The sequence below is a fragment of the Lissotriton helveticus genome, chromosome 4_1, assembly GCF_964261635.1.
Source record: "Lissotriton helveticus chromosome 4_1, aLisHel1.1, whole genome shotgun sequence".
NCBI classification, from domain to species: Eukaryota; Metazoa; Chordata; class Amphibia; order Caudata; family Salamandridae; genus Lissotriton; species Lissotriton helveticus.
Window position 1 is genome coordinate 241,878,804 of NC_136063.1, and position 24,644 is coordinate 241,903,447.

The following is a 24,644-nucleotide window of genomic DNA, read 5'->3' on the forward strand; positions in this document are numbered from 1 at the left end:
CATACCCAAGACCTGCTGGCCTTCAGGAGACTCCTCAAGGCCTGGCTATTCGAGCAGTAGCAACCTCCCCCCCCTTTGCCTTGAGACCCTCACGGGTGAGTTGTGTGCTCTACAAATGTGCTGATTGATTGATTGATTGCTGCAATCCTGTAAAACACACAAAATTATAACAGATTGGTATTCTGATGTGTTGTATTTTAAAGTGTCTTGCAATGGGATACTGTTTGTCATCTCTGTTGATCACCCTCAAATGTTCTATTACTCTCTTCTTCGCTTTGTTTATGGTGCTGCCAATGTAATATTTATTGCAAGCACAGCCTAATTCATAAACCACATGATCTGACTTAAAATTTAAATGTTTCATTATCTTAAATGGTTGTAAGTTTTCAGATACTTTTGCAGTTTTGCAATTGTGGCTATTTCTGCATGCTTTACACATCCCACATGTATAAAACCCTTGTACCCTGTTCACTTCATTACTACGTGTTCTTAGGCTCTGGCACAGGGTGTCTTTCAACGACTTGGAATTTTTAAAGTTCACTTGTGATTACTCTTCATGTGCTCTTCTATATCTGAGTCTGTTTTAAGACTTCCCAGAACTTTTTAATCCCTCGCTTTGCTTCCCAGGCCTGGCTTTGAAACGAAGTAATGAATCTTATTGTGTGGTCTTCTACTTGGCTTTTAGTGGTGGGGTTTAAAATTTCTGTTCTCACATATTTATTTACTTTGCCACATGCTTGCATGATTGCTTTTTTTTAATATTCTCTCTCACCAAACCTGTCCGTCATAACTTGCTTCTCTTTTTAAAACCCTTCCTCTGGGCTGCAATTCCTTTTCGCTCTTAACAGTTCGTTGAAAGGGATACTTTTATCAAGCTCTTTGGGTGACAACTTTTTGCATGTAGTAGACTGTTCTTTGCCATTGCCTTGTGGAACAGAATATTTTCCAATCTGTTCCCACTGACGTTCAATCTCAGATCTAAGAAGTCTATGGTAGTTTTGTGTATATGACCAGGGAATGCAAGATTCAATTAATTGTCATTGAATAGATTGACAAATTCATCTGCTTCATCAAATTCACCTCTCCAAATACAGAAAATGCTGTAAATACATCATACCCACATGATGACATGCTTGTCAAAAAGATTAATGTTGCTTATGACGTGCTCCTCCCACAAGCTCAGGTACAACCCTGCAAAACTGGGGGTGAAGCAGATCTCCATCGCTGTTCCCTGTATTTGTCTGTTACTCTGTTTATTGAAGGCAAACAAATTATGAGTAAGGCATGTATATAAAATATCGAGATACATTTTCTGTGTGAAATAGATATGAGAGAGATCTTGCTCTCAAAAAGTGTTGACTGGCTCTGATTCCAAGCTCATGAGGAATATTGTGTAAAGGCTGTTAACATCTAGACACATTAATATCTAGTTATCTTTCTACAATCTCATTAATCAACCTTAAAAAATCTCCTGTGTCCTTAATGTAAGACGGGTGTGATAGTACAAATGGCTACAGAAAAAATCTACCTACTTTGAAGTATTCTCAAGTGCACGTCCTCTTGAGGATACAATCAGTCTGCCTGGAAGATTAACATTATCTTTATATAATTTAGGCAGGAGATATAATGCTGGTAGTTTCTGAAATGTACCTGTTGAAAATTGATATTCATCACATTCTAATAAGCTCTTATCTCTCAATTCAATCAATTTTTCTTGATATACCTTGTTAGCACGTTTTGTCTCATTATCAGCTCATACCTTTCTATATAATTTTGCTGTGTATAACTCTCATTCAAATACATTTCTATAGGCAGTATCATTATGTTTTTACCTTTGTCAGATTTTTGGATTATAATATTCTCGTTGCAACTCAACTCCTCGATTGCTTTATGTTGTGAATCATTCAAATTGTTTTACAGAAAAACCTTCTTTTTATCAATTTTCGCAAATTAATTTACCCCACCTCTTTCAAAAGTGATTATAGCAGGATGGGATAGGGACAGCGCAGGCTCAGAGACCAACTAAGGCAAACAACAATAGAGCTCACCAACCCTGATATTGTAACTATTGGTGGTTTCTTTGCACAGCCAGCTGGGCCACAGAGGCCTTGTGACTCCTGCATGACAGCTGAGATTTTAAGATGTCATCCACGCGGATGTTCCATTCAGATGGTTCCTGTGCAGGTCTTCCTGGGTTCAGGTTAGTTCCTCCTATTAAATGCAGTCCTGATGCTCACACTTCTTGCTCTTATCTGCCACCGGTCACAAAAGAAGTCTTAATGCCAGATAATGCTCAGCCTGGAGGGAGAGTAGCAATCCCACAGAAATTCTACAGAGGTCACAACTTGAAGCAAGGGAAAGGAGGCTGGGAAAGGGATAAAGAGATACTGGATACTTAGTGTGGGATTTCCATTTAAAAGGCACTGTGATGGATGCCAAGGATGAGTGCTGATACCTAGCGAGGTTGATTTTGAAAGTAAAGCTTGTACCAGAATCGTCACTTTACTAACAACACAAATATGAGAGTCAAGCTTCAAATTTGCTTGATTTATTAAGATTCATTTATACACATTTTCTGTAACAGCATTGAACTATTTTTTACATCAATATTAGGATCTCCCATTAATAATTGGGAGATTCCAATCAAGGCAGTAGGCATTGGTTATTGCTTACGTTAGATTACTTTGCAGATACATTGTAACTGAATTATTTTACATCAACTATGTTCACCAATGATCCTCTATTATTGCCGACTTCTTGTTTTTAGATCTGATAGAAGATGGAGCTTGAAATTATAATACTGTTGCTCATTTCATGCCTCTCTTTATCCTTTAGTTCTTTTGAAAAGAAGATTAATTCAAATCATAATCTTGCCATTTCATTGTACTTGTCATTGTCCTTTGTATATAATTGTAATATAGAATAAATTATTCTTCACTTTTGTATTCTTACCAGAAAAGCAGTTGTTCTGGAGAAAATGTTCTCCCTGCAGTAGTGTGCAGGATAGATCATATTTTTAGGGCAGAAGCGTATTCCTCGACCCCCAACATGCGCGCTTTAACCTATTTTTATGTCTTCTTTTCTTCTAGGCTTTGTGTGCAGAGAGTTCTGGAGCAAAGTCAGAATAAAGATTGTAAGCAGAGGCTGCAAGATGTCCAGATTAACCCCAGCAGTTAACTGGTAGTAGGAGCTCTGCTCTCTCCAAGACCATAGAAGGACTGGCAGCTAGCTGAGGATGCGTGCATTCTATTTACTGGACCGCCCCAAGTTGCGAACAATCCAATGATTTCTTGGTTATTCTTATAAGACTTGCCAGTCTCAGAGAAATCACCCGTGGCTACAACCAGAGAAACATGCCACGCATCTCCATGTGCCTCTGCAGTCCTATGGTTGCCCTGAGGCAGGACCACGGATTGTTGATGAGGCACTGAACTACAGGTGGGAAGCGGAGAAAACACTATACTTGTGTAGGTAGGTCTGCTTGTGTGGATGTGATTGCCCTCACTGGCACAGCTTAAAGCGCCCATGACACCGGCAAGTCATTCATCGGGTTCTAAGTACATTACATTATATTTTTCTCCTAAAAACAGGGGAACCTTCCAACCCCACATTTAATTCATTCCACCTTTTGGCCAAGACGGTGCCAATACCCAGATGAACCATCAAGTTTTGATAGCTGGCAGAGCTACTCAATATTTTCTTACTTTACGCAATTTATGTTCAGCATGGACTCACTTCAACAAGCGTCCACAACCATGGATGATGTTGGCTGCTGAGTTTATGCTACAACCTTAGCAGGAAGATTTCACCATTAATTAAAATTTAACACTGGTCTGGTACTTCTTAACCAGCCTGTGTTACCTAATCTTGGGTCTTAAAATGCACTGAGCTGACTCTCCAACTTAAGATGACCTAACATCAGGTTACTGTCTGATAAATGCACATGTAACGCATATAAAGGACAGCCTTGTATTGTAGGTGCATTTAAATAGCGCTTCATACCAAAGCACGTTAGTGAATGGGTAACAACAGAGCACAAGCCAGGGATGGAGCGGGAACACTATCACACTTAAATAAGTTCTCGCTTTGCCCTAGGGTCCAATGACTGTGAAGGTCCCTTTTGTTGTTTCTCCCTATAAATCCCAAGAGGTACTCATTATGCTAGACTATGCAGCCTTTTAGTTGGGCCTCCGTTTATGAAGATGACACTTTTGGCATAGCAGCATTTACGGATGAGCATTTGTTCTGAAAAAAGGATACTCCTAATCCCCTTTCACTTCACTTGGCCAATTTGCCTTTTATTGCTCTCAGAAAAAGATAATCATTTTCTAAAGTTGTCTAATAAAAAAGTAACAGCTCAGTTCCAACGCAAAATCAAAAAATAGTGCACACCTTTTTAAAAGTCACTAGTCATATGAAACACCTGCACATCCTCCTAGATCCAACATTTAGCTGACAGAGTTTGTGTTCTGCGACATGCTACTTACTTTTCTCTAAATATGGCGTAGACATTCTTGGATACAAAGTTCAGTAATAAAAGAAGCTGGACTAGCTAAAGGTGTCACACACAGAACTGAGTCATTTGATGCTTTGAAACTCTGTTCACATATTTAGTAGGCATTAACGTTCAAATCTAAAACGTGGTCCTAAGAGCTAAAGCAAAACTCACGCCGTTGAAACACCAGACATGTAACTCGCAGATCAGATAGCATGTATAAACATTTGACAACATTTCTTAAAATAAAAAAAGTTATATGTTTATTTTTGTATTTCAATGCATTACGTTGCACCAGATTCAGTGGCATCATCATACTGGGAGCAACATTACAATCTATAAACCTATTAGTGAATTAACCTATTTTTTGTCAGTGCTTCTAAATACTACAGTTGAGCATATTGAGGTACATGAATCGATTGCACAGGATCAGACAATTTCAACAAATGTAGAAACTGAAACCTCAGCCCTGATTTTCCGATACACAGTTTACAATTTAACCAAAGTTACCTTCTTTGTCTAGTTTTACAGGCAAGTAGAATGATTTATGTCCAGTTGTGTTTCTAAATTTATATTGGGTGTCTGCTGCAAGTCCGAAAAGATTTTGAAATATTTTGGATATCTGACTCATATACCATGGAGGGACAGCTTGCTTCTATTTGTGTTTGCTATTGTGGCCTGCGTGCGAAAGTGGCTGCTCTGGTAACGCGATACATGTGTTGGACATAGCAGGAAGAGTCGTAGGCTGGTAAACCGGTGCATTTGGTGGTCATTCTGTTCTCTGAGGTTTGCAGCTATTGTGCCAGTAGTGATGGGGTTGCACTCCCTATCACACAGTTATTATAACCATCTTTAATGTAATGTTTATTTATTACGCTTAAAATGTGCTTCAGACCTTCCCCAGCCCTTTCCTTGGCTTTAGAGATCGTCATGAGTTTCACATGTATGGGCTGCTGTGTATTCTTTGAAAGAGGCTTGATGTTTTTGGTTTGTAAAAAGAGTGGGCAGTCGGTTAGTGCTTTTGGAGTTCTGTAGAGAGACTCCTAGGAATGAATATCTCATGTGGGGAAGGTGTGACGTGGCTATAGTGAGAATATGGATGATTAGAATATACATGTAATATGAAAGCTTGGAGAATGTCTTAGTGAATGATGCAATTGGAAATGGAATGTCAATGGCTTGTGTAACTAGCTGCTCTAAACCCTTGGACCATATGGTTGGCTGTCTTGAATGTGTCCCTGGTGGTGCACAATATGGGAGGGTGGCGAGTGGCTGGTTTGCCTTGTCTGAGGCAGGCTAGAATAATGTCTTCAACCTGTTGCTGGTGGCTGGAAAGAGTTGGCAGGTCACCGATTGGCTGTGGAATAACAATATCGCATGATATCAGAGATTAACTTGGCTAGGGGGGCAAGACTGAAGCTTTAGGCTTGTTTGTTAGTTTTGTGAACCTGTTCCTAATGAGGAATAGCTAGGTGGGCCGCCATTGGCCCATGCTGTTGAGGGCAATGGTCAAATGATCAACAGATGTACAAATTCAAAAGACACCTGACTTCCATATAGCAAAACAATTCTTCTCCTTTTTAGTGCATGGGCAATTCCCCATCATGCACTGCAGTGAAGGCACTGGCTAGAGAGACTAATACAATTAATAACCAATGTCACAATGGTGAGAATGAAATATTCCTCGTGGCTGATCCAAAATGTGAATGACCATTCACTCAAGAAGTGGCTGAAAGTGTGTGACTCAAAGAAACCAATAGTTAAAAGTGTGTGTCTCAAACCCCCTTTCTGTACATTTCTTATATGTTGATGACACGAGCTCTGTTAGTCAGCTAAGGCTCTCTGAAACCAGACTTAAAAAGTAAACACAGATAAAACATATAATAATAGATGATGTTTCATCAGGAATAAAGGAAATACAAACCGATGACAAAATCAATCCAGAGAAATGAACTAAATAAACTAACAGCTTAACAGACTACCCCTATCCGTCTGATCCAGTTAGCAGTGTGTTATTGAATTATTTTAACAAATACAGCCAAGAAAATGGACGCATTATTGTATAACACTTGCTTGAGGTACAGGAGCCTTTGGAAAAGGACATATCTAACCAAGGCAAATATATTCTTCCAATCAAGACTGCAATTGCTGGAGTAAATACCAAATGAGAAGATAACCAAATGTATACTTTACTAGCTTCATCAATTGTATGATTTTCTTTGTGGACCATCTCAAGATACACTTAAGAAACAGTAATGTGCAACTCCAATTTTTATGTCTGCATTCGTGACCAGCCGTTCTGTACTTTGCACTTAACATGGGAGTTTCACCTTCAGAAGAGGTTTTAACCTTTTCAGTAAAATGCCACTTGCTATTAATTATTTCCTAAATATTAGACATGCTTACACTATGAGCTGCTGCCTCGATGAAATGGATGACACGACATTAACCCGGGGTGCGCAGGAATCATGTAGTTTTAACAATCTATTATCCAGCCAATGCCCTGGGTATTTGCCTGCGGTGGAAATGTTAAATGTAGAATTGTAAAATCAGAATTTATATACAATGGTGCAGCAGCTGAAAATGACTTTGCCTAACCTTTTCTTTCAAGTTCTCAATTGAGTAAAAATGAAACACTTGTAAGTCAGCAGCGCATATCAAGAAAAAAGTAAATTAAATGAGACAATATTAAGTGGTTCTTTCTTTAGTCCAGAACACCCAAGCAAGGTATGATTCAGAGGAGACATTTTAAGGCACAAGTGAAGTGGGCAATGTCCCACCTTCGAAGGGGCCCTGGGAAAGTGAAATTACCGTCTTGCTCACTTCTGTGTATTTCTGTATCTCAACCTTTTACATATAAGTCAATATTATTTGTCAACACAGGCATGAGATTAGCAGAAAATAAGCAATAAAGTTCAAAGTTGTTCCAAACAGGGGCCTCAAAATCTTTAAGATGACATTGTTTGAAATTGATGCATTCTGGTGCTAAATTACTTCTCGCTATTCTAGATGAGTGTTATGTCTGGAAGCACTGTTATTTATTTGGCATCAGGATTTGAAAGTTGATGTAGCCGTTTGCTGTGCTTTTTTATATCCGGGGCAAAATTGACAGGGTGTTTGCTCTTTTCTAAAATATTTGAGTCTTGTATACCTTGTCCTCCTATGCTGTGGCTGTAGCCCAGGAGGGCACCGATTCAGCCTGACATGCTCCTGCTTCACAAGGTTGTTGTTACTGCTTCCACCCATCCATTGCCCCTCTGTCCTATCTGCCTGCTTTTATCTACTGTTTGTGCATGTTTGTTCCTTCTGTGACAACGCACTAATCAGGGAACTTGCTATACTCACTGGCTTCTAGGTTAGATGACTGGCTTTCCAACCCAGTGGTGAAATGTGACCTCAGCGTCAAACTGCGGGAGGGGGTTCATGCGCCAGCTGATACTGAGCGCAGACAGACTCAGTCCCTTGCCCTGGCAATGTGTGAGCTCTGGAGTGAGTGAAACCCCTGCCACTATTTAGATTCAGCACAGCTTCTGAGGTGATCCTCAAAGGACTAGGCGAGGAGCAACATGGCATCTGCAAATACTGGGCTGCAGGCATGGCCAATGAAAGATAGCAAAGACTGCTAACGTACATTTCAGGAAGAATGTGTTTTTACCTACAGAATGAAAATGTTGAGACATGTTGAGCTGTGGTCTCACCACACTCAGAGTGCTTAGTGCCTGTTGATTAGGCCTGGGCGGTAAATTCCGCTCCTCTTGCCTTTTTTGGGGAGAGGGAAGAAGTGCCACAGAGTCTTCAACTTCCTGTTCCTGTCCAGCAGGTTCCTCCCAGTGCTTTGTCCGTCTCCTGTTCATTTTTCGTTTGGATTTTGAGCTGGAAGGATCACTCTTTGTGTCTGATGCATCATTATCATTGGATTTGAGGACCTTTGGATTTGAGATTTTACAAGGAAGTTGGTGTTGTTGTTTGTTTGATTGGGGTATTGCAGTTGCTACAACTACAATTTTGGTACTTTTCATCATTTTTTAAAAACATTGTTGTGGGAAGCCAGTAGGCCCAGAGCTAGTCATGGATAGGTGCATGATGAAACAACTGTTCCTTTGCTGTGTGTTGAATTTATTTCAAACATCATTTAGGGCATGGATGGCATTGGAATGAACTACAAAATGTGTATTTGTGGGTGCATTTCAGTTTTTGGTTTTGTGTTAAATAAATGCCTTTGTTGTGTTTGGTGTACCTTGCAGACATTGTTTAGCCCTGTGGATTTTCGTTTTTGCATTCTATTGCATTACAGGTATTAATTTCTACAATGCCAGAGAGAAGGATTCGATTAACCAACATTTAGGCTCCCTGGATGGTATTCTGTCAGATTATAAATTAGCACATGACACTTTATTCAATATTATTATTTTGGGCGATTTTAATATTCATCCATGTAGCTGGGATTTTTCTTTAGATAGCCATCAAGGGCCACCAGGCTCTGTGGTTCCACACTTTGAACATAGCAGGCAGGGAGAGGCCCTAGAGGATCTCTTAGATAATATGAACCTTTCTGAGGTAGCTTCCGGTCTGGGGGAGGAGAGGGTCCCCACATTTAAGGGTAAAAATTCTGATACTGTCATTGATTATTTTTTTTATCCTCTGATGTGTTAGCCAGGGCCATTCTTTATAAAGTAGTTCCATCTGTTTAAAGTGATCATAACCCAGTAACTCTGGAGTTGGATCTGTAGGAGGTCACTGACCTAAGGAACAGGGCAACCACTGAGATTAAGCAATTAACTCCAAAAGTTCACGGTAGGAGGCTAAATTGGGCTAGGGTGGTCCCCGAGCCTTCATGGAGGATTTTCTCAATAACGCTGACGCAAATCTGGCCATATGTCTAGATAGTTTTGCCCCTAGTAGGGAAATTATTGGAGCTTACGTCTCCATTTGTACCCAGATCTCGTCGGACCTGAAGGTTAAAAATAAAGAAAGACCAAATCAGCCACCAGATGGTTTGATTGTAGTTGCACCAAAGCGCATGGTGCTCTTCTCCAAGCATTAAAGCAAAAACCCAGAGACAGGGAGTTAGTCTCTAGATCAAGGAAGACATACAAGTTGGCTATTGCTAACCATAAGCAAGATATTAAAACAGAGGCGTGGAACAATCTTGCCTGCCTAGAGAATGATAATGTGTTCACGCAGTCATTACTACCCTTAATATTCAAAGAGGATGAGGTACAAAGAGCAATCCTCGAGATGTCTAAAAATAAAGCCCCAGGTCCGGATGGCGTCCCAGCGGATCTATATGGTACTTTAATGCTTCCAGTACAATTGGGTTCCCTGCATCATGGGCTTATTCAAAATTATTCCCAGTTTTTAAAAAGGGCCTGTGGGGGGACCCCTCCTGTTACAGACCTATCTCTTTGATAGACTCTGCGGTTAAAATCTTGGGCAGAGTCATCCTGCATAAACTTAGGGACTGGCTGGAGGATAGAGGGGTCCTCTCCAACCTTCAATACGGCTTTAGGGAGAAGAGAAGTTCCATAGACCAATGTTTGAACTTGTATCTTTTGATAAGCAAATACACTCTGGCCAAGGAAGGGTTGCTCTATATGGGTTTTATGGACCTTTCCTCGGCCTTTGACCTGGTCAACCGGGCAAAGCTTTGTTCAATTTCGTTGAGTATAGGGATTGACCCACCTTTGGTAAACTTTTTAGCTGCTCTTCATCAGGGTCTTTTAGCGTCAGTCAGGGTTACAAGGGAAGGTAGATGCACCAGTCACTTTAGTTCTAAGCGTGGTGTTAGGCAGGGCTGCATCCTGGCGCCCCTTCTTTTTACTTTATATTTAATGCTCTTGATAAGTCCTTAGAGGGGGCCTCTTTGGATGTTCTGCATATAGGAGATACCGTAATTCCGGTTCTCCTATACGCGGACGAATCAGTATTATAGGCCCGTACTGGCCTTGGTCTCCAGAGGTTGTTGGATTCCTTTGGGACTTTATGGGATCTTTGGACCTGCAGATTAATAACAAAAAGTCACATGTTATGGTTGTTGGTAAACGCCCCAGGGGTCTAAAGCTAAAACCCTTTATATGCAAAGGTGCAGAGGTAACAAGGGTACCTGTCTTCACATACCTTGGGGTCCTCTTTGATGAAAGAGGGACCTCAACAGAAGATCAAAAGTAATGCTGTAGCCAGGTCTACGGCGGCACTAATGGGCTTTGCGAAGCGGTTTGGGGCAAGACCCATGGAGGCACTCCTGAATGTTTGTTCATCCAAATCCAAATGCCTGGCTATAGCCACGTATGGTGCTTCTCTATTGGACTTTACACCACAAGAGAAGATACAGGTCGCAGAAAACAAATTTTTCGGATCCCTTTTGGCGGTACCTCAATCTACCCCCACATTTTCATTGCACACAGAATTAGGGCTGGGATATGTTACCGATCAGTTGAAAGTTGCCCCATTGATTTGCTGGATAAAGACCTGGCTAGATCGAGAAATTACATTGAACCATCTTATTTTAAGTGATTGTATTTCTATGGAGAAGGTTGTTATGGTGCCCTGGTTAGCTTATATTAAAGAAATGTTTACAAAACTCGGGCGCCCTGAGATTTACACATCACTTGATTTTATTAAAAAAGAGAATTTAAGTTGGACAAAGAAAAACTTTTTGGGTATGCTATTATTGGATCGTGAGGAATTGGATTTGAAGAAACCCTGTGTAAGAGCTAATTATGTTTTATTAAAATCACCCTCACTCGAGCCGTACCTAAAAATTGTTACAATCCCTTTTCATCGTCACCTTTTAATTAGATTCCGATTCAATATAATTCATTTGTCTCTTGGTTCTTTTCCAGTCTGGGGCAAACCTGAAACTTCTAACCCTTGTAGTTGTGATAACTTTTCTACTCAAGACACGATGCACTTTATTATGTTTTGTGAGTACTACGCGGATATTAGGAAAAAGTTTTTAGTTCCGATATTGAGAGAGGCGGGTTTTTTACAAGTCAGGCCCGCTGTTACTTATCTGCAGTTGCTAAGTAGTACTCGTGACATTTTTGGTGTTGCTAGTTTTTTGGTGGCTGCTGTAGGGAATAACACCAAAAGATCAGCTGCTCATAATCTCCCTGTCTGACATTTATTCATTTTTTAAGATATTATACCATTTTTTTAAATCATGGAATTTAATTATACTTTGTATATTGTATAACAATTGTAATTATGATTGAATGTATATATTTGCTATGAATTGTTTATATTGTCTTTTATGATTTTAAGTAATCGAATAAAGAGCTTTGACTGACTGACTGGCATTACAGGCAACGCAGTATGGTTTAGCATGCATCCTTTGCCTGGCTATTATAGACCATTTTCAGTACATTGATTTGTGAGTGTCCATGTTACTTGTGGCCATTTCAGGTGGGAGTTATAAGTGTGCTGCATTTGTCATATAGGCCTGCATTGTTTTCCTCTTGGCTTACTGCTGTCATTCATCCCCTTTGCCAGCTGAAGCTCCCTGAATGATGTGATGAGCAAATAATGTAATGCCAAACAGGGTTCACTTCCATTACATTTGTATTTTTGTTGTTGTTCCTCTTCTTTCCTATCCTTCCTGAGAGTGTACACATTATACCATGATAGCCCTTGTCGACAAAGTCTCACAAATGGTTACACTAAGTTATATATTTTGTTTGTTTGTTTGTACTAGTAGTAATTGAACCACAACAACAAATGCAACATTTCACTGTTGTTCTTCTCCTGGCTACTTTGTTTTTAGTTGCACAAAAAGACAGAGGAGGAGGTGTCATCATCACCTGTTGTACTGCCAGACAAAAGTCCTGCTGCGCACCACGTTACGTCCACGTGTGACCACAGACACCTCTGCAACTTGTGCACCTGAGTCCTGCTGACATCTGAAGAAGATGGCCCCAAAGAAAGGTACCAGATTCTCCAGTACGAAGAAAGTTGCCAGTGAGAAGAAGAAACAGAAGAAGGAAGTGGCATTTGCCAAGACTGGTGTGCCGCCCGAGTTGTTTTTTGGGGGAAAAAAACGTACGCCTGCAGCAGCGGTGTCCGGAAGGGACCAAGCTGGGAGCAGCACCTCGGCATCAACGGGCACACCCCACCAACCAAGGCTCAAGCCCATGAGTGTGGCACAAGTAGTCATCTACTTACGAGCAGTGATGTTGAAATGTCATTATCACAAAGTAGCACCCAATCAACGCAGGTGGAAACTCAGCAGACCTGTGGGCAACAACTGCCACAACAACAGCCGCAAAAACAGCTGCAACAACAGCTGGAACAACAGCCACAACAACAGCCACAACAACAGGCCACAATAGTACTTGTTCCTCCTGAAGTAGGGGCAGTTAAAAAAATCCAGCTTTTTGCAGACGAAGAGGAGCAAGCCACTGTTTCAGAAGATCCATTGTCTTCCAGACCCCCAGCAAGGAAAAGGAGGGTTAGTCTATCAACTTCTTCTTCAATCCCCGCTTCTGAGGATCGAGATGCCACTTGGAAGCCACCAGCTCAGCCTGAGAGTGATGCACGCCACAAGACAAGGCTAGTGAAAAGGAGGTTCCAGAAAGCCTTAGCGTTAAGGTGGTAGATGTAGAAAAGGGGAAGATGATGACGAGCTAGTCATCACGAACAGCAATCCCGGCCCAGAGGAGACGGAGATCCACATTATTATACTATCCAAAATCACTGCGAGGGATGTAGCAAGGATACCACCAACACAGGTAACATCAATACGACCTCCAGATTCCATATTTTCATTTGCAAAGGTCCGGCAGGGACCTACATGCAGCTCAACCACCACCTCAGTAGGTAGTGGTACTGTAACTGCACAGAGACAAATTCCAGGATCATCCTCCAGTTCATCTGGTATTGAAAGTCACACCTCTAGCAGCGCCAGAAAGTTCTGCTCCCCAGTTTGGGACTTCTTTTCGGGTAGCAGTAAGGAGGAGAGTATTGATATATGCTCAATTTGTCGACAAGCTGTTAGGCGAGGTAAGCTTGGTACAAACTATGGTACTGGAGCCCAAACAAGTCATCTAAAAAAACACCTCATCATCCAGTGGGAGGCTCACCTACTTCACTTACAAAAAAGTAAAACTGCACCCATTACTGTTGGTGGGGATGAAGATGTAGAAGAAGATATGATTGTGGTGGAAGGTCAACAAGAGGGAGACATTTCTAGCCCTGTCCCTAGCATTGCAGTGGTACCGCCCACATCCTCAGCAACATCTCAGTGGCACAGTAGTAAGAGTCAGGCTGAGACACCAAGGCAACAGAGTACTGCAATGAAAAGCAGTGCGTCGTTGGGCCCAACTGGGTTCAAGAAGACAGCTGCACCACAAAGGAAAATAATCCAGCCTACCATTGACAGCATGCTTAGGTTGGAGGGGCAGTACCAACGCAACCACCCAATGATACGGTTGTACAATGCAAAGCTGGCTAAAATGTTAGTGCTGGAACTACTCCCTTTTTCATTTGTGGATGGGGTGGGTTTCCTTGAATTTGTGTCAGCCATCCGCCCTAAATGGAAGGTTCCCAGCCGGTCCTATTTCGCCAGAGTTGCTGTTCCAGCACTACATCACAATGTGCTAGAATTGGTTGGACAAGCTTTGCAGCAGAGTGCTGTTCACAATATCCACCTGACAACAGCATGTGGACCAGTTGCCAAGCCACTAATTACATGTGCATTATTGCACACTGGGTCTCGTTTTTGGGGGTTAGAAAAAGCTGTCTGAAGTAAGTGCTGTTGACACAGCTAAGATTTTTAATGCTACTCGGAAACATGCAACTGTAGCCTTGTTCGCCATGGAGAAATCTCATACTGCTACAAACATTTTGGAAGAGTTTAACAGCATGGTCTTTGAACGGCTGCACATTGGTTTTGTTGCCACGGATAATGGCAGTAATGTACTTAAGGCCATGGAGGATGGTGCTTATTTCAGGGTCCTGTGTTATAGTTCAAGACTTTCTGTAAAAAGAAGCCATAGTCAGCAACTTACTGACCACCTACAGCAGAACATGCACTCATTTTCGCCATTCTTTTAAAGCCTGGAAGCAGCTAAGGATCAGTCAACGTGACTATAGAATGCTAGTCAAAGCACTCATCCAGGAGGTGACAACACGTTGGAACTCAACATATTACATGCTTGACTGTCTGTTTGAGCAGTAAAGGCCAATCAATGAATATGTCATGCAACTAGGGGATGCTACTGTGAAAGGCATGACCCTTCAGATGGACCAATGGCACCTAGTTAAATGCCTGACAGAGATGCTTCTTCCTTTCAAGGTCTTCCTACATGGAAGCAGCAAGGAGGACTGTACTATGGGCAAAGTAACCTCATTGTTGCGCATGCTAGAGCAACAGCTAAAAGAGGTGTCAGAAGCGTACATAGGTGTGGAGGAAAAAAAGGAAGCATATGAGTTGGTGGAGAACTTATCCTGTTGCTTAACTGAAAATGCAAGGGTGCAAGCATTACATTTGTGCCACAATTCTGGATCCACGGTAAAAATCGACACTGAACAGTAAGACATTACTTCCTTTTTCAGAAGTGAATGTTGCCCGGTACAAAAGTTGAAATGCTGATGTAGCCAGTAAATTGGAAAATGAATGGTTGGTAATTAAAGGCCCGCTACTCAAACCCACAACCAGTACTGCAGGAAGGCATCCAGCGTCAAGTTCAACTTCAGAGCTCACAGCTGTCACCAACACTATCGACAATCAGCAAGAACTGGATTATCAGCCCCAGTAAAAACGGCAAAGGATTGGTATTTACAGCAAGCACTTGCTAGGTGTGTAAAAGTGTAGCAGCCCTGAACATTGAGCGGATGGTCCAGGCCTATCTGGATGACCCAACAGAGGTCTACATGTTATCCCATTATGAGGCATTATGGGATTTTTGAGTTCTTAGTTTTATTTTGAAATTTTCTTATGGATGAACACCTTTACAGTTACATGAATGGTCTCTTAAAATTGCATTCTTTCCTAAGTAGGTATGCAAGCTTACTATAGGCAGCCTTGGGATTATAGATTTTCTGAATTATTTCCTCTATCACATAACAGGATTAGTACCCTTTTTGTTATAACATTCATCCTCCTTCGGGATTACAGTCTTAGTATTGTTCTCAGGTAGTGATAGTCATACTAATTATTGTTCCAGTGGCATCGTCCAGATTTAACCGCAGTGATTATCTTCTATGCACACTATATTTCCCCATGCTGTCATGTGGTACAATTAACATCTAGTAAGAAGCATATAGTATTCATCATTACATCATAAGCTGATGACCAGTTTGTTTGCAGCACTCAATTCACGATGAGGATATTATAAGTGGATATATAATTCTTCATCCCTGTTGAGACCATACGGAGTCTTGGTTTTAATTCGAATGTTTAAGCGGGATTCCAAAATATTGGAGTGTTCTATCTAAAGACCCAGACATTGGAAAAAGAGTAGGGACACATCTGATGGTTAAATAACGTAAGGTACCCTCACTGAACAGGCTTTGTTCGATGTGACAGATGCAAGGCCTGCAAGGTGGGCCAAAACATGAAAGAAGTAGTAGACATCAGCGGGAATACCTTTCCATATCAATGAACAAATAAATATGGAAAAAATATATATATGCACAATATATATATATATAAAAGCCACAATGAACTCACTAATCACTGTGGACCTTTTAAATATGATGGCGAGTTTGCGGCACCCACTGTGGGTTAATACCGGCAATTACTTAAACCACAAGTCCCATACTGCATAGCGCTACAAAGCGTATCACGACTACTTAAGACACGTGAACAGGAGACTGTGAGGCAAGCCGGAAATGAACTGCAATCAGCCACAACACCCAAGAAGAAGGAGCGGACAGCTCTGAAACGCGTTGGTGAAAGGCTGTGAATCACGGATGAAATGCTACCTTCAACATGAAGCAATAAAGGTTGCGTGCATACCTGCTGTTGTGGAGTGCTTCTTTGCTGCAGAGCACCTTGGAATACAAAATTTACGCGACGGCTTCGGTCGCGAAAGGAGCACCGCCCAGCTAATTAGGAAGGAGCTTTGGAGGTTTGGGACCGTGTCAGCAGGAACTTTTCCAGTTGTAAAAAATGGCGCAGCAGCGCTTTACACCATGAAGGCAGCAGATCATACCGGGGCACACTGGAGTGCCTTAAAGCCACAATGAACTCACTAATCACTGTGGACCTTTTAAATATGATGGCGAGTTTGCGGCACCCACTGTGGGTTAATACCGGCAATTACTTAAACCACAAGTCCCATACTGCATAGCGCTACAAAGCGTATCACGACTACTTAAGACACGTGAACAGGAGACTGTGAGGCAAGCCGGAAATGAACTGCAATCAGCCACAACACCCAAGAAGAAGGAGCGGACAGCTCTGAAACACGTCGGTGAAAGGCTGTTAATCACGGATGAAATGCTACCTTCAACATAAAGCAATAAAGGTTGCGTGCATACCTGCTGTTGTGGAGTGCTTCTTTGCTGCAGAGCACCTTGGAATACAAAATTTACGCGACGGCTTCGGTCGCGAAAGGAGCACCGCCCAGCTAATTAGGAAGGAGCTTTGGAGGTTTGGGACCGTGTCAGCAGGAACTTTTCCAGTTGTAAAAAACGGCGCAGCAGCGCTTTACACCATGAAGGCAGCAGATCATACCGGGGCACACTGAAGTGCCTTAAAGCCACAATGAACTCACTAATCACTGTGGACCTTTTAAATATGATGGCGAGTTTACGGCACCCACTGTAGGTTAATACCGGCAATTACTTAAACCACAAGTCCCATACTGCGTGTGCATTTTTCCACTGAAAAAAACAAAGATTATGGGGGGGTGATGGTTAGGCTCAGATTACACTCAGAATTCAGCAGTTATAGTTACCTGAGCTAACTATAATTTATGCTCCTGCAAAGCAGTGCTTCTGATCTCACACATTACATCACTCTTGACATCTCAAATGGCATCACTGAAGACATCATCTTTAGGACATCTCACATACCCACTCACATCCCTATACAGACTCCCTTATACCCACTCACGTACCCACATGACTCACATACCCATTTACAGACCCATACAAGTACTCAAACAACCACTCACTCATCCACAGACACACTCACATACTCACTCACTCACTCCTACAGCCACTCATGCAACTACTCACTCATCCATACAGCTACTCATACAACAAGTCACTCACCCATACAGCCACTCACACAGCCACACATTCACCCATACAGCTACTCACATACACACTTATTCATCTATACAACCACTCTCACACCCACACACTCACCCATATAGCCTCTCAAGAAAGCCACTCACTCACCCATACAAACACTCACACACTCACTCACACACCACACAACCATTTGCATACCCTTTTACACATCCATACAAGCACACACATCCATCCACTCATCCATACAGTCATTCACATAGCCACACACTCTGTAATACAGCTACTCACATACTAACTCTTTGTAGTACACAAAGTATAGTATTATAACTTTAGTAGTACCTTATTATATATGTTTAACACTCGTAAACATTCAGAAAACACTCACAATCACTGGATGATTCCATCAGGGATGTCATCAGTGATGTCATTTGAGATATTATCAGTGATGCCATCAGTGATGTCATTGACCATGCCATGAGTGATATAATATGTGAATTATACGCTGTGCATTTCGTGGGTATAGGTTGAAGTTAGCTCATGTGCCTATAACTGCTGAATTTCACTGGTTTTGTATGAGTGAAATATGAGCCTTACTATAACATCCCTAGATCCTATGTTTTTCCAGTGAATTTCCAAGGTTTTTAAAATGATATTTACTTGCTATAACAACCCTGTAATCTTTCTTTTTTTCTGTGAGTTTCTATGGATTTTTAAACATTAGGTAGGATGCCTATCGCAATGCACAGGGGGGAGGGGTTGAACACAGGGCCTGGCCTGGCATTATGCTGCCCCACCCAAGCTTTCTGCTCCTGCCACCCTTCCTCCTTGCCATCCATTGTCCAAGTCCATGACCCTGCTCCCCATTACAGCAGTGTGTGGCTGTTGTTCTTCCACTGCCCTTTCTGCCTGTCCTAAGCAGTTAGCTTGCTGCCCCATCCACCTCCTCCCTACCCTCTTATGTCTGGGTCCATGTGCCACTCCCTCCCTCCTGCAATGCATAGCCTGATGTGCTGCCACTGCCCTCCATTTAGCTTGATGTCCCAGCCCACTCCTCCTGTCTTTGTTGCCCAATTCTATGCCCCACCATTGCTCTCTTGCTTAGCCTTTGTGCTTAGCTTGCTGCCCCATCTATCCACCCCCTGCCCTGTGATGTCTTTGTGCATGCCCCTGCTCCCCCCTTTCTAACCACCATCTTCAATGGACCTGCCTTTCAAGTATCTACTCTGAGCATTCTGTTGAGCTACCACTGCCCCCCCACCTGTCTAGCATGTTCAGATGGCTTCCACCTGTCCCTGCCACGTCTACTCTGCCTGTCCAAGTTCCATGCCCCTATCCCCTCCCTCCTGTCCTCCATTGCCCATTGTGCTGCCCCTTCCTTCTGCCCTCCATGCTTTGTTGTGCTGCAACGGCTCCTCCTGCCTACCCTGCATTGTTTGCTATAAAGCCCCTTTCCCTGCCCTCTTTAGTCTGTGTCCAGTCCCTACCCCTCCATTCTGTCCTCCATGGTCCTTTGTGCATGCCAATGGCCCCTCCCTCTTGCCCACCATGGCCTTTGTGATGCCACTAATCCCCCTTCTTGCATGCATGGTCTTCTGTGCTACCACAGCCTCTTCCACCTGCCCTGTGTGCCGTCTGTTTGCTGCTCCTGCCCCCACCTTCCTTCATTTGTCTATGTGTATGCTATTATAGTCTCACTGCTGCCCTCCATGGTATGTTGTGCTTTCAGTGACCATTCTGCCTTCCCTCCTGGTCTATTGTCACACCTCTGCCCCCTCACTCCTGCCTTCAGGGCCTGGTATGCTGCAACTGTCCCTCCTGTCTGTATGGTATTGCCTCTTTCTATTCTGCTTCCTGTTGTCTATGTGCATGGCCTTGTGTCCTCCCTATTGCTTTCCATGGCTTGTTGTGCTGCACTGACGTCCCACTTGCTCCTGTGGGGTGTATTGTGCTACTGCAACTCCTGATTCCTGCTCTGTAGGGTCAATTTGGTGTCACTGCCCATTGCCCTCCTGCCCTCTGTTATCCGAGTCTATGTCTCTACCCCATTCCTCCTGGCCTCTGTGATCCAATGTACCTTACTTGCTAACATTTTGAACTAGGTAAGAGGGAGATTTTGAAACAAACCTGGGTATTTATTTCCTCCATTGACTTACATTGAAAAAGAGGAGATTGTAGGTAGGAGACAGATAAAAAAAAAGCCATTTTGAGTTTAAAATAGTTGGGAATCTCCTGCCTGAATCAGCTCTGTTGGCATGCATAGTTGTACTGCTTCTGGCTTTTCCTTCTGCCCGCAAAGGTGCGTTGGATTACCAGAGCCTCTCCTGCCTGTACTGCATGGTTGGTTTGTTAACCGTGCCCCTCTTTTCCCTGCCATCCATGGTCCGTTGTGCTGCCACTGCCTCTCCCGCCTGCTCAGCGTGATCAACTTGCTGCCTGTGCACCCTCCTCCATGAGAGAGTTTTATTTTTTTAAAGAGTTTTATATAGCGCAAACTAGACCCGTGACATCGTGAATCAGAGCACTTTACATGAGCACCACATTCATTACAGATGGACACATTCATTTTTGCTAGGAACGGGGCGATTAAGTGATTTGCCCAGAATTACAGGATTCCCACAGAAATTATGGCTAGTACTATAAACAACAAAAATTAGGACATTTTTTCTGCGTTCTAAAATAGCAACAAAGTACTTTTAAATAATTTGTGATCTTTACGTTTTTATTTATCCAAATTGATCGCTTTAATATATGTTACACTTAATGGAGAGGATGTGGCATTATGGTCAGAGATGCAGACTTTGCAACTGGGGAACCAGGTTTGAGTTTCGGCGTCAGCTCTACATCCTGTGGTTCTAGGCAAATCACTTATTCTCCCCATGCCTAAAACCAAAATGAATGAGTCCCAGTGTAATGTAACTGATGCTTATCTAAAGCATTCCAATACCTTGGGGTCAAGTCTGCACTATATAAAACTGCAAAAAAACAATAAAATTAAGTGCTTTTTGCACTTCTGTCATTGGCCTACATTTGGTGGTATGTGTATTATATTCAGGCTCTACCGTCTCTGGTGGCCATCTTGGGAGACGTATTTATTATGAAGCTCCATTATTTCCTCATTTACTGCAGTATCCTCCGTAGGAAATGCTTTCAGTTTTCCACTTCAAATTCATCAAGATGGTGTTCAGATGTGCCACACTTTTGGCATTAATTCAGAATGCAAGCGCTTTAGTTGCTCATTAGAACACTGTACTGAAGTTATTGATCACCAGGAAGTTAATTGGCAATTGTCTGCTTCTGGTGCTGAAAGTGCATATTTCAGTCTGCATGTCAAATTGTTTTAATGATATAGAATACAAAGATATTTGAGAACTCACTTAAAATGTGTCCTAATTCTTCTTTCTACAAGACTAACCACAATTTCTGTGATAAACGTAACCCCCTCCTATTGCTCCTTTCTATATTAAATGTTGTAAGTATTACCAGTTTGATTCCATCAACATAGCTTCAGTTATGCCATTCGTTTGCCATATGTAACACAGTTAGCCCTCTAGTTGTTCTTTAGAGCACTGGGAGGCTCAAGTAGAACACAAAGGAATCAACTGACAGGCTGCTTCCATTGGAAGTACATGGTTTTCTGAGAATGTCAAACTTCATTTTTTATTGCTGAGAAAGAAAGCGTGAATTTACCTTAATTATATGCCCTCATTTTAGCTTTTGGAGCACCTTCCATAACCTTTATGGAAAAATCATGAGAAAACAGTTTTCGTTCAAAAATGATTCATGAAATCCCAGAATAATGCTTTTTCACAGTGTTAAATCACCTTAGAACACACCACAATTCCTAAAATTAGTATGGAGCGATCAACAAATGATTTAAATTGTAACTAAAATTAGTTATCACCCTTTATACGTTCTCCTTTTTGCGACACTCAAAACCTGTCATTCACTATTACATTACAGTTTGGTGCTAACATGTATATTGGTCCCAAGATAGCTGCTAGGCTAGCACTTCCTGGTTGAAGTGATGGTAGCCAATCAGATCTCATCATGAGATCTGTACTCAGGCTCCGCCCAGAACTACAAATTTTCCTTTAATATCTCCAAAACTGTTAAACAGATTTAGACCAAGCATGATCACAGAACAAAATCTAACTTTCTGGTAAATTTAGTGTAATTCTGTCTAGTGGTTTGGACGGCAAGCGTGCCTAAAGACTCAATGGGAAATAAGATGGGAAATAGACTTTTTTTGATCCTCCCCTTTTTTTGGCCCTCGCTTGACAGATCATCCTGAATCTATCATGCACAACAGGACCTAACTTAAGACTTTTTTGGAAAATGTTGTGAAGATTCGTTAAATGGCGCAGATAAGTCAATATTCAGGATAAAGGGCCAGATGTATCAACATAACCTTTTGCGATTTCTTAATAGCGATTTTTAAGGAATCGCTATTTAGAAATCGCAAAATGGTATGTATGTAGAAATGTGCTATTTTTTAGCGATTTCTTAAAATTCCTTAATTGCGATGAGCAAATTGCTAATCGCAATTAAGGAATAATTTCCCATTCATTTCTATGGGCCAGGAGGCCCATAGGAATGAATGTGAAATTATTCTCAATTTGAGATTCGCAATTTGCTAATCGCAATTTGAGAATAATTTAAAAGGTGCAGGGGTGTCCAAAGGACACCCTGTTGCACCCCTGAAATAAACATGGATGCACATGTGGTGCACATACATGCCCTAAGGGCATGTATGTGCATCACATGGCACTTTGAAAAATGCAAAAATTGGCATTTTTCAAGAAATTCGCAAATTACCACCAACTTGATTTTGGTGGTAATTTGCGATTCCTTAGGGACAATTAGCAAATTTTTTTTGCATCATACATTGCATTTAAGGAATCGCAAATTTTGCGATTTCTTAAATGCAATCGCAAAATAAGGAATCACAAATTCAGTGATTCCTTATTTTGCACCACATTCTGCTTAATACATTACATTTAGCAAATTCGTATTCGCAAAAATTTCGAATTTCGGCCTTTGCGAATGCGAATTTGCTTGACCTCTTCAATCTGACTTCAACTCAGCTGAGAAAGTTTTATGGAGAAGACTAAGAGCCAGATCAGATAACCTTGATGGATGGGTTGAACAAAAAGGGAAAGAAGAATGGAAGGAGGAAGGACGGGTGAGATGTACTATATATGACTGGCAGAGAAGGATGTGTGAAATGCATGCATAGGTGGCTGATAGGAATCAGATGCATGGGTGGTTGAAGGATGGGTGGAACTGAAGGTTAAAGAAAAGAGGCCTGCATGGGTGGGTGAAACGGTATGGGTGGATAGCAATAATCCTTTGGGGTGTTTTATGGGTCAAATTCAAAGGCAAGCAAAGAAGAGAGGACGTATGGGTGGTGGTTTAAAAAATAATGTTTGTTGGTGGTGAAACAAACTAAGGTTTGTTGAGAGATTAAGAAGAATGATAGACATGTTTACTTAGTATGGATGGATGCCTGGGAGGTATTCATCATATATAGGTGGAAACTGTCACTGGATAAAGAGTCTTTGAAGAGAATGTAAAAGAAAAAGAAACTACATCAGAGTAGCAAAGCCAAGGAGAATAGAATTTGTATTTTTAGAATAGTCCCTTGACTCACAGTAGTTTGCAAGCACAGCACATATATTGTGTATGTATGTTGTTATCAAGCGCCTACCTCCGACTCTGAGGCCCATTCCGTACCTATGTTAATTTATTTTTGACTGTCAGCCTGCCATGGGTGGGCTATTCGCTGCATGGTTACACAATCAATCAGATTCAAAACAAAAACCTCACGTCGTCCCATATATAAGCAATGATCATTTGGATCAGATATTATCTGCCTTGTAGTATAGGAGTCAGAGCAGGGTGAAAGTGTAGTTGAGCAGTTGCCCTGAATGTATGGCCAGTGCCACCCATAATAGAAAAATAACATTATTGTGTAGTAGTAGTCAGCTTCCCCACATGCAGACAGTAGTAAATAAAACTAACGTGAGTCTGCGTCACAAGACAAGTATGCGTCTTGGGCGCAAGCTGACTGAGCTGGCATGCCGGCTACAACATGATTACTTAATTTAGCTAAAATAGAGAGAATAAGAAGACTGGTGTACTACTCGAGTGGGTCCACACTGCTAGCATAATGCCTGAAACTCCCACAAATGTTAGAGGCCAAGGAAATGGCAGGATACATACCAAAAATGTTATGTACTGTGTTGATTAGTGCTACTGTGCCACTATGTTTAGAATTATTTTTTGTCTTACTATTTTGCTATGAGTATATTGGTTACAACAATATTCTCTTTTTTCTTGATATAGCTACTCTGTCCGAACCAAGAAAATCTAAACTGGACAGGAAGGAGTTGCCAACCTTAGCCCGGTGCCAAAAGCTGGAGGTCATTCAAAATGAATATTGGCGGCTGGTGGCTCTGGCAGAGGAGGAGGAGTAGCCGGCAGCAGCTGCAGCCTCCTCCAATGCCCTGGGCCCCAGCCAGGCCTCTCGAGTGGTATGGCGCCGCGGTCTGGCAGCGGCCCGCCGCACTACATCCAGTACTTCTGCCCCCCCCCCCTTTGGATGCAATTGCCAAGCTTTTAAGACAGCTACTCCAAATGGCATGCCTAGAATAGCAGGTAAAGGAACTGAATCAGGAAGTCCTGGAGGTTAACCGGTGAATGCAAGCCCACCTATAACGAGATCCTATTGGATTGCCCCTTTTTTATCCCTTTTTTGTGTTTTGGGCATTGTGGGCACTTTGGGGAAAAGTTGGGGTTATAACTTATATGGACAATTTTATTTTTGAACAGACATTGGTTGGACTATTCTTTTTGGACATTAGTTGGGGTTACGGAGAGGGGTGGGTCAGGTGTTGTGGGATTATTTTTTACATCGTTTATTTTTGTTAGGGGATTAAATTATATTTAT